Source organism: Salvelinus alpinus, chromosome 21, assembly GCF_045679555.1.
Source record: "Salvelinus alpinus chromosome 21, SLU_Salpinus.1, whole genome shotgun sequence".
Lineage (NCBI taxonomy): Eukaryota > Metazoa > Chordata > Actinopteri > Salmoniformes > Salmonidae > Salvelinus > Salvelinus alpinus.
The window spans coordinates 14856466-14871240 of record NC_092106.1 but is presented as its reverse complement, the minus strand read 5'-3'; the positions used below and the strand labels follow the sequence as shown (position 1 = coordinate 14871240).

The 14775-nt window shown below is 52.0% G+C and overlaps 1 protein-coding gene across 14 annotated transcripts in view; it reads left to right on the top strand.

Moving 5' to 3' along the window:
- Positions 1–14775, top strand: part of LOC139548568 (histone-lysine N-methyltransferase MECOM-like) — a 185187-nt gene that overhangs the window by 65948 nt on the left and 104464 nt on the right. The window lies entirely within an intron of this gene.

Here is a 14775-nt window from a genome sequence, read left to right as displayed (position 1 = left end):
GTTATGGAGGGAGGGAGGGATGGAGGGAGGAGAGCGGGTCTTGGTTCTTCTGTTAACTTTGTCTCTGCCTCTATGTTGGTCTCTGGGATTTAAGTGGCGTTTGTTGCTGAGTGATGTGAGGTGATCTCACCTCAGCCCAGTCCAAAGGGGTAACAGAGAGCGTCCCCCAGACAGCCCCTCTGCGGTCTGCTCTCTATGCTCTTAACTCAATTAAAATGAAAAGCTATAAATCCTGTCTTTAGCCCCAGTTAAAGACCTACAGCGGCCATCAGCCAATCAGAATATTGGCCAGGCCGCGCACACAATCGAAGGCAAGGGTTACAGTACAAGGTCAGAGGTTAGGAAGTCAGGTGCAGCCTCTGTCTGTGTCAGCCCATGTCTCGTTTTACGCAGGGGGATAGGAGGGGGAGGGGAGGGGGGAGAAGGTCGAGATCATAAGGGTATCAGTCTAATTGAGATCCCCCCCCTAAACAGATCCTCTCCTCTCATTTCGGGATGAGACACCTCCTACTCCTGCGAAAACACTCAGAAGTCTTTGTCCTTCTGTAAGACAGCACTAGCAACACCATGCATGACTATCTACTGGTTAACTAACTAACTACCAATCAAACGATCAAACACTAGATAGCATCAATGCCTTTTTGATTAACAAAATCAAGGGTGTAGACAAAATAAGAAAGATTATCTAACACTGGTAAACTATGTTAACCTACAGAAGTCTCCCAACCCGTAAGCCCAATTTTACGCTAGCTGACTCCTCAGTGTTTGTAGAATATCATATCTGGTCTATATAAATAGTTTGGGTTTGGATTTGGTTTGGATGGTGGAACGGTGGTCATGGTTAGACTTGCATCATCGACCATCAGGTCTAACTGAGTGGGTTTGGTTCCGACAAGACCAATAAATGGATTCACTCCCGCGGTACGTTTCTGTTCCAAGCAGCAACTTTTTGTTCATTATTTACTGCTACCATGAGACTCAGCACATCAATTGCCCTAATAGCGAAATGAAATCCTCTCTCTCTCCCTCTTTGATTTTTTATATTTTTTATATTTCACTAACATTGGGTTTGAATATTATTTTTTAAAGTATCTATCTCTCCCAGAGAGAGATTTACGGCTGGTTGAACAAGCTCTCGGGCTTTTTCTTTTTTTCCCAGGGAAGGAAATAAAGGAAAAAGGTTTCATGAATTTTAATCCGCTGGTAATTTATGGGGAGCTTGAATAATATGTATTTAAAAGGAGCTGAGGATTATGGGAGAAAATATGGGATGGCCGAGGAGGCAGCACTGTATCATTATGTTTAATTACTTCACTGACAGCGGCCCATAACTCTTTCCATTAAGTAAATAAGTTGTAAAGAATTTATGATGAAATGCCACATTATTCAGAACGGATATTCAGTGATGACATCCCTGCATTAAATATGGTAAATGCCGTTAAGTCCCCCTCCATAGAAAGCCTCGCTCCATCGCCGCACGCAAACCGTCAATATGCCAATAAGCAAGAGGGTCTGTAAAAAAAAAATTGATTTGGTAAATGTGAGTTAAGATAGATCTGTTTGCTTTCATCATCAATTCTGCGCGGCGTGCCGGGGTGATGTCACCGACCAGGGAGCGATAAAGCGGTAGCGCCCATCTTGAGCGAGTGATGGAGGGCTGTGAGCGCCCGCCGCCCGGGCCCATGACAGACCGGGGGAAGTTTGTCACCAGGGAGGCCAGTGCTCCACGCCATCACCATAAATTTGGGCATTATTCATAAAGGAATATAGTGAGTTATAGCAGAGATGCTTTATGATTACAGGAATGGGGAGTTATGGGTAAGATAGCTTCAGTAAATAAAAGACAGCCAATGTGGTTGTGAGGGCTGGAGGTCCTCCTGCTTTTCACTGAGGGCACAACAAGCCCAACCGGTCAGACCAGGTGTGTGTGTGTGTGTGTGTGTGTGTGTGTGTGTGTGTGTGTGTGTGTGTGTGTGTGTGTGTGTGTGTGTGTGTGTGTGTGTGTGTGTGTGTGTGTGTGTGTGTGTGTGTGTGTGTGTGTGTGTGTGTGTGTGTGTGTGTGTGTGCTCTCATGCATGCGTTGTATACTTTTCTATGTGGTTGCACGACGGATATATACCTTGTTCACATGAGCTTTACAATATTTTCCTCTTTAAAAAATGTACTCTGCTTGTTTTACACTGTTTCATTTCAAACAAAATGGAGAGTGTGTTTTTGTACTGTATACAGGCTTCTTCTGGATGTCAAAATAATAGCAGCTAGAGGACATGAGAGAAGAAAGAATAAAGAGAGAGAGTTTTAGAGAGCCATGCTCTGAAGAAAGAAAGAAAAGAAGAAAGGGTTTATTTGTATTTGACTTGGTAGTCTTCATTAGAACCAGCAGCAGGCTTCCATCGTCTCTCCCTCCTCAATGAGATCTCACAAAAGTCGACTCAAGACCTGCTCAGCCGAGGACTGGAACAAGCACCATTTAGTGGAAACAGCAGGGGAGAGGTGAGGGGTGAAGGGTGAGGGTGTTATCAAGGGTTGATCTATTAGTGGAAAGACAAAACTAACTAACCTGTTGTCTGACAGCCCACGGATCAGCATGTGTTGCCTCCCTATGACATTGGAATGTTATTTTTCTGTATTACTGTTGGATTTGATCAGGTTTATCACTGATAGATTGAAAATACATAAGTATAGCTATAATGTATGTAATGCTGGTATTATAGAAGTAGATCGCAGATATTATTGTCACATAAATTGTGTCTGTATTATATGGGAACAATAATAGGATGAGGGACATACTTTTCCCAAAGCAATTGAATGTTACTTTTTCACGCGGTGATCCTTTTCCCCCTGGATACTCACAACTAGTCCATATTCGCCTTTCTTTTCTTGAGCCATGGGGCACATTGAAATTCAAACACTGTTTGTGTTCGTCCTCCTCAGCTCACCCCACCAGCAACAATGAGAGAGACGGCCCAGCGAGAGAAAGAGTTATCCTCCAACTCGATGAGTTTTCCCTGGGGTTCACCCACTGCCTCCCGCTTCATCACACTGGCCCACGGTTTACGGGTCCGGTTCATCACACTGGGCGGGGCAGGGGGGGTTTGAGGGGGGGGGGGGGACACTCAGGGTCTTTGTGCATCTCTTGAGTGGGGGGTGGGAGGAGGGTGGGTGGTGTGGTGGAGATTAGAAGTGCTGGGTGAATGGGGAGTCGAGGATTAGGTGGGCTGGTCTGGTCTGGGCCTGCTATCCAGCACAGGGCACAGTAAGGAGGGGAGGAGGTGCGTGGAGCCTCTCTGCTGGTTGTCATTCAGATACCACATCAAGACCGGCAGCCAGACACGACTAAGGAGGGCGGGAGGGAGGTAGAGCTTTAGGCAGGTTAGGCTCAGGAGGAGAGAAGGGAGGGAGGTAGAGCTTTAGGCAGGTTAGGCTCAGGAGGAGAGAAGGCAGGGAGGTAGAGCTTTAGGCAGGTTAGGCTCAGGAGGAGAAACGGGAGGGAGGTAGAGCTTTAGGCAGGTTGGGTTCAGGAGGAGAGAAGGGAGGGAGGTAGAGCTTTAGGCAGGTTGGGTTCAGGAGGAGAAACGGGAGGGAGGTAGAGCTTTAGGCAGGTTAGGCTCAGGAGGAGAGAAGGGAGGGAGGTAGAGCTTTAGGCAGGTTGGGTTCAGGAGGAGAAAAGGGAGGGAGGTAGAGCTTTAGGCAGGTTGGGCTCAGGAGGAGAGAAGGGAGGGAGGTAGAGCTTTAGGCAGGTTGGGTTCAGGAGGAGAGAAGGGAGGGAGGTAGAGCTTTAGGCAGGTTGGGTTCAGGAGGAGAGAAGGGAGGGAGGTAGAGCTTTAGACAGGTTGGGCTCAGGAGGAGAAAAGGGAGGGAGTTAGAGCTTTAGGCAGGTTGGGTTCAGGAGGAGAAAAGGGAGGGAGGTAGAGCTTTAGGCAGGTTGGGTTCAGGAGGAGAGAAGGGAGGGAGGTAGAGCTTTAGGCAGGTTGGGTTCAGGAGGAGAGAAGGGAGGGAGGTAGAGCTTTAGGCAGGTTGGGTTCAGGAGGAGAGAAGGGAGGGAGGTAGAGCTTTAGGCAGGTTGGGTTCAGGAGGAGAGAAGGGAGGGAGGTAGAGCTTTAAACAGGTTGGGTTCAGGAGGAGAGAAGGGAGGGAGGTAGAGCTTTAGGCAGGTTGGGTTCAGGAGGAGAGAAGGGAGGGAGGTAGAGCTTTAGGCAGGTTGGGCTCAGGAGGAGAAAAGGGAGGGAGGTAGAGCTTTAGGCAGGTTGGGTTCAGGAGGAGAGGGGCGGGCCGGAGAGGGCGTGTTTTTTCTGCGCGGATAAGCCGTTGTCTTGAATGAATGCAGATGTCTCCTAACTGTCCCTCTGTCCCGTGTCTCTGACGGCCTGTCACCTCTGTCACCGGGGGAGAAAGAAGCCAAAAGAGTCTCACTCCCACCCAAAGGGACCGTTAATCCGCTGGCCCCAGCCTCTTTGACTGTCCCAGAGATGAACCCACACTGCAGCGTAGAGAGCCTGCAGCCACTGGGGAGGGATAAACCTCTCTGTCATTCACCAGCTTTCAATGAACACACACTCTGAGACTCTCTCTCACACACACAAGTACTTACAAATTCCAAGTAAGGTGGCCTGGCCTTGGGAACTATCTGAAAACAAAGTATCAGTGTATTGTCGTAGTCTTAATTCAACAGCAGTGAAATCATTACAGCACATTTTCAACTTCCCTTACTACTCCCACTAAATGATTGCTAACTGGTGTCATCGTGTTTACAGTTATAAGATGCGTTCCGAGTTTCAATGACCGTTGCCGCCTATAGCGTTAATGAATTGTAAGGTGGACAAAAAATGAATTGAAATCTGTTGTAACGTTCCTGACCTGTTTTATGTTGTTTTTGTATGTGTATATGGTCAGGGCGTGAGTTTTGGGTGGGCAGTCTATGTTTTCTGTTTCTATGTTGGTTTTGGGTTGCCTGGTATGGCTCTTAATTAGAGGCAGGTGTTTTGCGTTTTCCTCTAATTGAGAGTCATATTTAGGTAGGGTGTTCTCACTGTTTGTTTGTGGGTGATTGTCTCCTGTTTCGTCCATGTCTGTACCATACGGGACTGTTTGGCTGTTCGTTCGTTTTGATGTAGTCTGTTCCTGTCCGTGAGTTCTACGTTTAGTTATGTAAGTTCATGTTCAGGTTTTCGTCTACGTCGTTTTCTTGTTTTGTAATTTTGTAAGTGTTTTGTTTTCGTGTTGCCGTCGTATTCAAATAAAGAGATGGCTTATTTCCCTACTGCTGCGTATTGGTCCACTGATCCTTCTCTCCTCTCCTCATCTGAGGAGGAGGAGGACAACAGCCCTTACAGAATCACCCACCAAACTAGGACCAAGCGGCAAGGGAGAGCTCAACTGAGCAACAAGGACTCCTGGACTTGGGAGGAGATCCTGGACGGTAGAGGACCCTGGGCTCAGCCAGGGGAATATCGCCGTCCCAAGGCGGAGTTGGAAGCAGCGAAGGCAGAGAGGCGCTGGTATGAGGAGGCAGCGCGGCGACGCGGTTGGGAGCCCGTGAGTCAGACCCAAAAATTTCTTGGGGGGGGGGGCACACGAGGAGTGTGGCAAAGCCGGGTAGGATACCTGAGCCAACTCCCCGGGCTTGCCGTGGAGTGAGAGAGCGTCGTACTGGTCAGACACCGTGTTATGCGGTAAAGCGCACGGTGTCCCCAGTACGCGTGCTTAGCCCAGTGCGGGCTATTCCACCTTGCCGCACTGGGAGGGCTAGGTTGGGCATCGAGCCGAGTGCCATGAAGCCGGCCCAACGTATCTGGTCTCCAGTACGTCTCCTCGGGCCGGCGTACATGGCACCAGCCTTACAGGTGGTGTCCCCGGTTCGCCTGCATAGCCCAGTGCGGGCTATTCCACCTCGCCGCACTGGCAGGGCTACGGGGACCATTCAACCTGGTAAGGTTGGGGAGGCTCGGTGCTCAAGAGCACGTGTCCTCCTTCACGGTCCGGTATACCCGGTGCCACCTCCATGTACCAGTCCTCCGGTGGCAGCCCCCCGTACCAGGCTGTCTCTCCGGGTTCTCTCTCCAGCTGTTTCCTCCTCTCCAGCGCAGCCAGTGCCTATACCACGCACCAGGCTGTCTCTCCTTCTCCTCCCTACAGAGCCGTCCTGCCATGACCAGCCAGAGCCGTCCTGCCATGACCAGCCAGAGCCGTCCTGCCATGACCAGCCAGAGCCGTCCTGCCATGACCAGCCAGAGCCGTCCTGCCATGACCAGCCAGAGCCGTCCTGCCAGGACCTGCCAGAGCCGTCCAGCCAGGACCTGCCAGAGCCGTCCAGCCAGGACCTGCCAGAGCCGTCCAGCCAGGACCTGCCAGAGCCGTCCAGCCAGGACCTGCCAGAGCCGTCCAGCCAGGACCTGCCAGAGCCGTCCAGCCAGGACCTGCCAGAGCCGTCCAGCCAGGACCTGCCAGAGCCGTCCAGCCAGGACCTGCCAGAGCCGTCCAGCCAGGACCTGCCAGAGTCCCTCAGCCAGGACCTGCCAGAGCCGTCCAGCCAGGACCTGCCAGAGCCGTCCAGCCAGGACCTGCCAGAGCCGTCCAGCCAGGACCTGCCAGAGCCGTCCAGCCAGGACCTGCCAGAGTCCCTCAGCCAGGACCTGCCAGAGTCCCTCAGCCAGGACCTGCCAGAGTCCCTCAGCCAGGACCTGCCAGAGTCCCTCAGCCGGGACCTGCCAGAGTCCCTCAGCCGGGACCTGCCAGAGTCCCTCAGCCGGGACCTGCCAGAGTCCCTCAGCCGGGACCTGCCAGAGTCCCTCAGCCGGGATCTGCCGCCCCTTGTCCCGGTGCTGCCCCTTGTCCCGGTGCTGCCCCTTGTCCCGGTGCTGCCCCTTGTCCCGGTGCTGCCCCTTGTCCCGGTGCTGCCCCTTATCCCGGTGCTGCCCCTTGTCCCGGTGCTGCCCCTTGTCCCGGTGCTGCCCCTTGTCCCGGTGCTGCCCCTTATCCCGGTGCTGGCCGTTCATTTAGGGGGTTTTAGTTTGAGGGTGGTCATTGGGAGGGGAATACAGAAGCGGGGAGTGACTATGGTGGTGTGGGGACAGCGTCCGGAGCCTGAGCCACCACCGTGGTCAACTGCCCACCCAGACCCTCCCCTGGACTTTGTGCTGGTGCGCCCGGCGTTCGCACCTTGAGGGGGGGGTTCTGTAACGTTCCTGACCTGTTTTATGTTGTTTTTGTATGTGTATATGGTCAGGGCGTGAGTTTTGGGTGGGCAGTCTATGTTTTCTGTTTCTATGTTGGTTTTGGGTTGCCTGGTATGGCTCTTAATTAGAGGCAGGTGTTTTGCGTTTTCCTCTAATTGAGAGTCATATTTAGGTAGGGTGTTCTCACTGTTTGTTTGTGGGTGATTGTCTCCTGTTTCGTCCATGTCTGTACCATACGGGACTGTTTGGCTGTTCGTTCGTTTTGATGTAGTCTGTTCCTGTCCGTGAGTTCTACGTTTAGTTATGTAAGTTCATGTTCAGGTTTTCGTCTACGTCGTTTTCTTGTTTTGTAATTTTGTAAGTGTTTTGTTTTCGTGTTGCCGTCGTATTCAAATAAAGAGATGGCTTATTTCCCTACTGCTGCGTATTGGTCCACTGATCCTTCTCTCCTCTCCTCATCTGAGGAGGAGGAGGACAACAGCCCTTACAGAATCACCCACCAAACTAGGACCAAGCGGCAAGGGAGAGCTCAACTGAGCAACAAGGACTCCTGGACTTGGGAGGAGATCCTGGACGGTAGAGGACCCTGGGCTCAGCCAGGGGAATATCGCCGTCCCAAGGCGGAGTTGGAAGCAGCGAAGGCAGAGAGGCGCTGGTATGAGGAGGCAGCGCGGCGACGCGGTTGGGAGCCCGTGAGTCAGACCCAAAAATTTCTTGGGGGGGGGCACACGAGGAGTGTGGCAAAGCCGGGTAGGATACCTGAGCCAACTCCCCGGGCTTGCCGTGGAGTGAGAGAGCGTCGTACTGGTCAGACACCGTGTTATGCGGTAAAGCGCACAGTGTCCCCAGTACGCGTGCTTAGCCCAGTGCGGGCTATTCCACCTTGCCGCACTGGGAGGGCTAGGTTGGGCATCGAGCCGAGTGCCATGAAGCCGGCCCAACGTATCTGGTCTCCAGTACGTCTCCTCGGGCCGGCGTACATGGCACCAGCCTTACAGGTGGTGTCCCCGGTTCGCCTGCATAGCCCAGTGCGGGCTATTCCACCTCGCCGCACTGGCAGGGCTACGGGGACCATTCAACCTGGTAAGGTTGGGGAGGCTCGGTGCTCAAGAGCACGTGTCCTCCTTCACGGTCCGGTATACCCGGTGCCACCTCCATGTACCAGTCCTCCGGTGGCAGCCCCCCGTACCAGGCTGTCTCTCCGGGTTCTCTCTCCAGCTGTTTCCTCCTCTCCAGCGCAGCCAGTGCCTATACCACGCACCAGGCTGTCTCTCCTTCTCCTCCCTACAGAGCCGTCCTGCCATGACCAGCCAGAGCCGTCCTGCCATGACCAGCCAGAGCCGTCCTGCCATGACCAGCCAGAGCCGTCCTGCCATAACCAGCCAGAGCCGTCCTGCCATGACCAGCCAGAGCCGTCCTGCCAGGACCTGCCAGAGCCGTCCAGCCAGGACCTGCCAGAGCCGTCCAGCCAGGACCTGCCAGAGCCGTCCAGCCAGGACCTGCCAGAGCCGTCCAGCCGGGACCTGCCAGAGCCGTCCAGCCGGGACCTGCCAGAGCCGTCCAGCCGGGACCTGCCAGAGCCGTCCAGCCGGGACCTGCCAGAGCCGTCCAGCCGGGACCTGCCAGAGCCGTCCAGCCGGGACCTGCCAGAGCCGTCCAGCCGGGACCTGCCAGAGTCCCTCAGCCGGGACCTGCCAGAGTCCCTCAGCCGGGACCTGCCAGAGTCCCTCAGCCGGGACCTGCCAGAGTCCCTCAGCCGGGACCTGCCAGAGTCCCTCAGCCGGGACCTGCCAGAGTCCCTCAGCCGGGATCTGCCGCCCCTTGTCCCGGTGCTGCCCCTTGTCCCGGTGCTGCCCCTTGTCCCGGTGCTGCCCCTTGTCCCGGTGCTGCCCCTTGTCCCGGTGCTGGCCGTTCATTTAGGGGGTTTTAGTTTGAGGGTGGTCATTGGGAGGGGAATACAGAAGCGGGGAGTGACTATGGTGGTGTGGGGACAGCGTCCGGAGCCTGAGCCACCACCGTGGTCAACTGCCCACCCAGACCCTCCCCTGGACTTTGTGCTGGTGCGCCCGGCGTTCGCACCTTGAGGGGGGGGTTCTGTAACGTTCCTGACCTGTTTTATGTTGTTTTTGTATGTGTATATGGTCAGGGCGTGAGTTTTGGGTGGGCAGTCTATGTTTTCTGTTTCTATGTTGGTTTTGGGTTGCCTGGTATGGCTCTTAATTAGAGGCAGGTGTTTTGCGTTTTCCTCTAATTGAGAGTCATATTTAGGTAGGGTGTTCTCACTGTTTGTTTGTGGGTGATTGTCTCCTGTTTCGTCCATGTCTGTACCATACGGGACTGTTTGGCTGTTCGTTCGTTTTGATGTAGTCTGTTCCTGTCCGTGAGTTCTACGTTTAGTTATGTAAGTTCATGTTCAGGTTTTCGTCTACGTCGTTTTCTTGTTTTGTAATTTTGTAAGTGTTTTGTTTTCGTGTTGCCGTCGTATTCAAATAAAGAGATGGCTTATTTCCCTACTGCTGCGTATTGGTCCACTGATCCTTCTCTCCTCTCCTCATCTGAGGAGGAGGAGGACAACAGCCCTTACATCTGTGGTGGCGTGTAGGGAGAGGCAGAATGTCGGGTCACAATCCAGAAGCCAGTGTACTGGAGTCAGTGGTGACCTAACAGCCCCCATCCATCCATCCATCAATCCTTCCATCCATCAATATATTCCTCCCTCCCTCCATCCATCCCTCTATCCTTCCATCCCTCCATCCCCCCATCCCTCTCAGAGCCTGGATGTTGAGGTTGAACATGAACACTGCTACTGAGCACACATATTATTTATAGAGGCCTCGTTATCCCACAGACACCTAATTGTAATGAGAGTTAAGCTTGCAAATGAAACCTGGCTCTGTTTCCTGGTCTTAGGAAGGGTGTGTGTGTGTGTGCATGCGTGTGTTTGTGCGCTGAGTGAGTTAGTGAGGGAAGGGGGCTCCATTGTTCCAGTGCAGCCTGCAGCATGACTGTGACTGTGGCCCTCTGCGTATAGGTACCTCTTCACCCCCCCCTCCATCAACCCGCTTACTGTTGGGGGAAATAGAGCTGTGCCCAGCCACCCTAATCAGCTTACAGCGCTAATTCAGCCTCAGCTTCAGTGCCTCAGCCCCAGCTCCAGACCCAGCTCCAGACCCTGCCGCAGTCCACAGTCCAAGTCCTAGCTTCAGCCTCTACCAGGCAGAACACATTACCAACATCCTCCATCCCTGCTTTCTCCACCTATCCACCAGCTCCAGCTCTGCCTCTGCTACAGGTGGGGGCCACACAGCACCCTTCCCTGTTTACTTGGAGTGTGCTCCATCTTCTTAAACAGGCCCTGTGGGGTGTGTGTGTGTTTACAGTTTGTGTGCGTGTGTGCGTGCGTGTGTCTGCATCTGCATGCATTCCATTGTCCACTCTGCCCCCTTTCGGGGCGATGAGCTTCCCTCCAATGTGACTGGAGGTCGATTGTCTTGGAGAGATGGTGTCTATTCAAAAAAAAAGACAAAAAAAGAGAGGTTGGGGGTCTTTCTCACTCCCTCTCATTTGATTAGTAATCCCTTTCTTTGGTCTAATCTGTCGTGTTTGGTGGTGGTGGAAGGGTAGCTTGGGGGGAGAGGACTGTTATTATTGACGTTCTAATCTCGTGTGAGAGGAGCGAGGAAAGGCGAGCCACATTCAAAAGGGAGAGACAGAAAGAGAAAGAGAGAGAGAATTCCACTCCACGAGAGCACCGAGCGCGCATTCCAACAGTCTTGTCTCTAGGCCACTCTTCTCTCTTTTAGTCCAAAATAAAAAAATTACTTTACAAATTAACGATTTCCCCCCTCTCTTCCTAGCCCGCTCCTCCCTCCTTCTCCTCCTCTCCTCCCCTCTCTCTCCCTCTCTCTGTCTGGCTGTGGTATCTCAGCAGGGAGGGGAAGCTAGGTTAACTAATTGAACAGGGTCAGAGTGAATTGCAGCAGGACAAAGACAGGCATCAGTGGCCCAGCCAGAGGAAGGTAGACCCACGACAACAATGCCAGGTGAAGGAGAGTGTGGATGGTGCGGGACGGGTAGCCTGAGGGGTCAGGGGTCACAGACCTTATTAGATCTCTGGAGAATAGGGTGACGTGTTTGGGTGGCGGGGCGGGGCGGGGCGGGGTGGGGTGGGGGGGGGTTCACCTGGTAGAAAGGCTACAATAGAGAGGGGGAGGGAGGAAGTTTGGGGGGGGGGGGCACTCCATTAAAGCTAACTTCTGACCAGCCCACTCAGGCCAGACAAGTGTCTGCACACCAGATGCCCCATACTAGGCAGTGCAACATATCCTATAGGAAGACCAAAGGAAATGCACAGAGCTTAAGTCAAACACAATGACCTATGTCTGTCTATTCGTTTGTCTATGTCGTGTCTCTATAGGTACAACCAATCTCCATTGGTTGATTCTAAAAACAGGTGCCGTTAGCTTTTATCTTAGGAACTTAGTATAAATGGTAATACTGCCTTGTAAGACATGCTATAAGACATGCTTTATTATGTCTACTCTCACCAGCTGTTTTTGCACTCTGAGTATGTCTCTGCTCAGATAGGATGTGATGGCACATCTGTATAAGGGTCTTTAAGATCACACACCTCCCTAACTGTCTTCTCTGTCTCCCCTAGCATTAAATCAAATCAAATCAAATGTTATAGGTCACATACACATGGTTGGCAGAAGTTATTGCGAGTGTAGCAAAATGCTTGTGCTTCTAGTTCCGACAGTGCAGCAATATCCAACATGTAATCTAACAATTCCACAACAACTACCTAATGCACACAAATCTAAGTAAAGGAATGGAATAAGAATATATACATATAAATATATGGATGAGCAATGACCGAGCGTCATAGGCAAGATGCCAGGTGAAGGAGGGTGTGGATGGTGCGGGGCGGGTATAAAAGACAATATATACATATGAGATGAGTAATGTAAGATATGTAAACATTCTTAAAGTGGCATTATTAAAGTGACTAGTGATCCATTTATTAAAGGGTGATTTCAAGTCTGTATGTTGGCAGCAGCCTCTCTGTGTTAGTGATGGCTGTTTAACAGTCTGATAGCCTTGAGATAGAAGCTGTTTTTCAGTCTCTCGGTCCCAGCTTTGATGCACCTGTACTGACCTCGCCTTCTGGGTGGAAGCAGGGTGAACAGGCAGTGGCTCGGGTGGTTGTTGTCCTTGGTGATCTTTTTGGCCTTCCTGTGACATCGGGTGCTGTAGATGTCCTGGAGGACAGGTAGTTTGTCCCCGGTTATGCATTGTGCAGACCGCACCACCGTCTGGAGAGCATCTGTGCATCTGTAAAGGTTTGTGTGGGTTTTAGGTGACAAGCCAAATTTCTTCAGCCTCCTGAGGTTGAAGAGGCACTGTTGCGCCTTCTTCACCACGCTGTCTGTGTGGGTGGACCATTTCAGTTTGTCCGTGATGTGTACGCCAAAGAACTTAAAACTTTCCACTTTCGCTGCTGTCCTGTCGATGTGGATAGGGGGGTGCTCCCTCTGCTGTTTCCTGAAGTCCATGATCATCTCCTTTGTTTTGTTGACGTTGAGTGAGAGGTTATTTTACTGGCACCTCACTCCCAGAGCCCTCACCACCTCCCTGTAGGCCGTCTCGTCGTTGTTGGTAATCAAGCCTACCACTGTAGTGTCGTCTGCAAACTTGATGATTGAGTTGGAGGCGTGCTTGGCCACGCAGTCATGGGTGAACAGGGAGTACAGGAGGGGGCTGAGAACGCACCCTTGTGGGGCCACAGTGTTGAGGATCAGCGGGGTGGATATGTTGTTTCCTACCTTCACCACCTGGGGGTGGCCCGTCAGAAAGTCCAGGACCCAGTTGCACAGGGCGGGGTTGAGACCCAGGGCCTCAAGCTTAATGAGGAGCTCGGAGGGTACTATGGTGTTGAATGCTGTGCTATAGTCAATTAACAGAATTCTTACATAGGTATTCCTCTTGTCCAGATGGGATAGGGCAGTGTGCAGTGTGATGGCGATTGCATCGTCTGTGGACCTGTTGGGGCAGTATGCAAATCGTAGTGGGTCTAGGGTGTCAGGTATGGTGGAGGTGATATGATCCTTGACTAGTCTCTCAAAGCACTTCATGATGACAGAAGTGAGTGCTACTGGGTGATAGTCATTTAGTTCCGTTACCTTAGCTTTCTTGGGTACAGGAACAATGGTGGCCATCTTGAAGCATGTGGTGACAGCAGACTGGGATAGGGAGAGATTGAATATGTCCGTAAACACACCAGTCAGCTGGTATGCGCATGCTCTGAGGACATGGCTTGAGATGCCGTCTGGGCTGGCAGTCTTGTGAGAGTTAACACGTTTAAATGTCTTACTCACGTCGGCCACGGAGAAGGAGAGCCCACAGTCCTTGGTAGCGGGCCGCCTCGGTGGCACAGTATTATCCTTAAAGCGGGCAAAGAAGGTGTTTCGTTTGTCTGGAAGCAAGACGTCGGTATCCGTGACGTGGCTGGTTTTCTTTTTGTAGTCCGTGATTGTCTGTAGACCCTGCCACATGAGTCTTGTGTCTGAGCCGTTGAATTGCGACTCCACTTTGTCTCTATACATCACCCCTTTCTCCAGTGTGCACTACCCTCTCTCTCTGTCACACACATACAGTACATGTACTCTCACTCAGAAACACACACCTTAAATCGCAAAAACCCACGTTCACACACACAGTCACCCAGACAGGAGTGAAAATGAGGAGACCCTTAAATGGGTGCACAGGAAGCCGAGGTGATGAATTCTATGTGCGGGGATACGTCCACCCAGCTCACAGTTACCTTATCTAGGGGCTCCCTTTAAACACACTGCTGATTGTTTCCAAATGGTCTCCTGGTGGGAGAGAAAGAGAAAGAGGGGGAGATTGAAAGAGAGAGAGAGTTTGTGTGTGAGAGAGAGAGAAACAGAGCATAGAGGGAGAAACAGAGAGAAATACAGGCACTCCAGGCACAGCCAGGCAGGACTTTTAGGCTCTCTTACATGGTTATTGTGTCCTAGAATTCTCCTAGCAGTGTGTGTGTGTTTGTGTGTGCATGCGTGTGTGTGTGTTTGTGTGTGTATGCATGTGTGTGTGTGTCATTTTCTCCTAGTAGCTCGTTCCTGTGTGTTATATGAGTTTGTGTGTGTGTGGGAGCGTGTAATGTGACCATGTCAGTTTTGGAAATGTGTGTGCGTCTCACTCGCTCCCTCTCTCCCTTGTCCCAGTTCAAAGGCTAATGGGTGTGGGGGTCTGGTTTGAGAGCTCATTACCAGGTTAAGAGCTAAAACACAGGCAGGCAGGCCAGCATATTCAGACCCTGACACAGAGCAACACCATAGTCCTCTTCCAATTACTCCATATTGCTCCTCCAATTACGGTGGAGCAGATCCAACGGGAGAGCTGCCACCGTGGAGAGGAAGCAGAGGCCCAATGGCTGTAATGAGGTCCTAACCCTTACAGTGGGCCATTATGGCATAATGCTTTAATTTAAGCCATATGATAGCCATTGCGTGTCTAAGTTATTGAAAAGTCAATATTTGTGAGCTTACCCTCACCTCTTATGTGGGGTTCTGGGTTC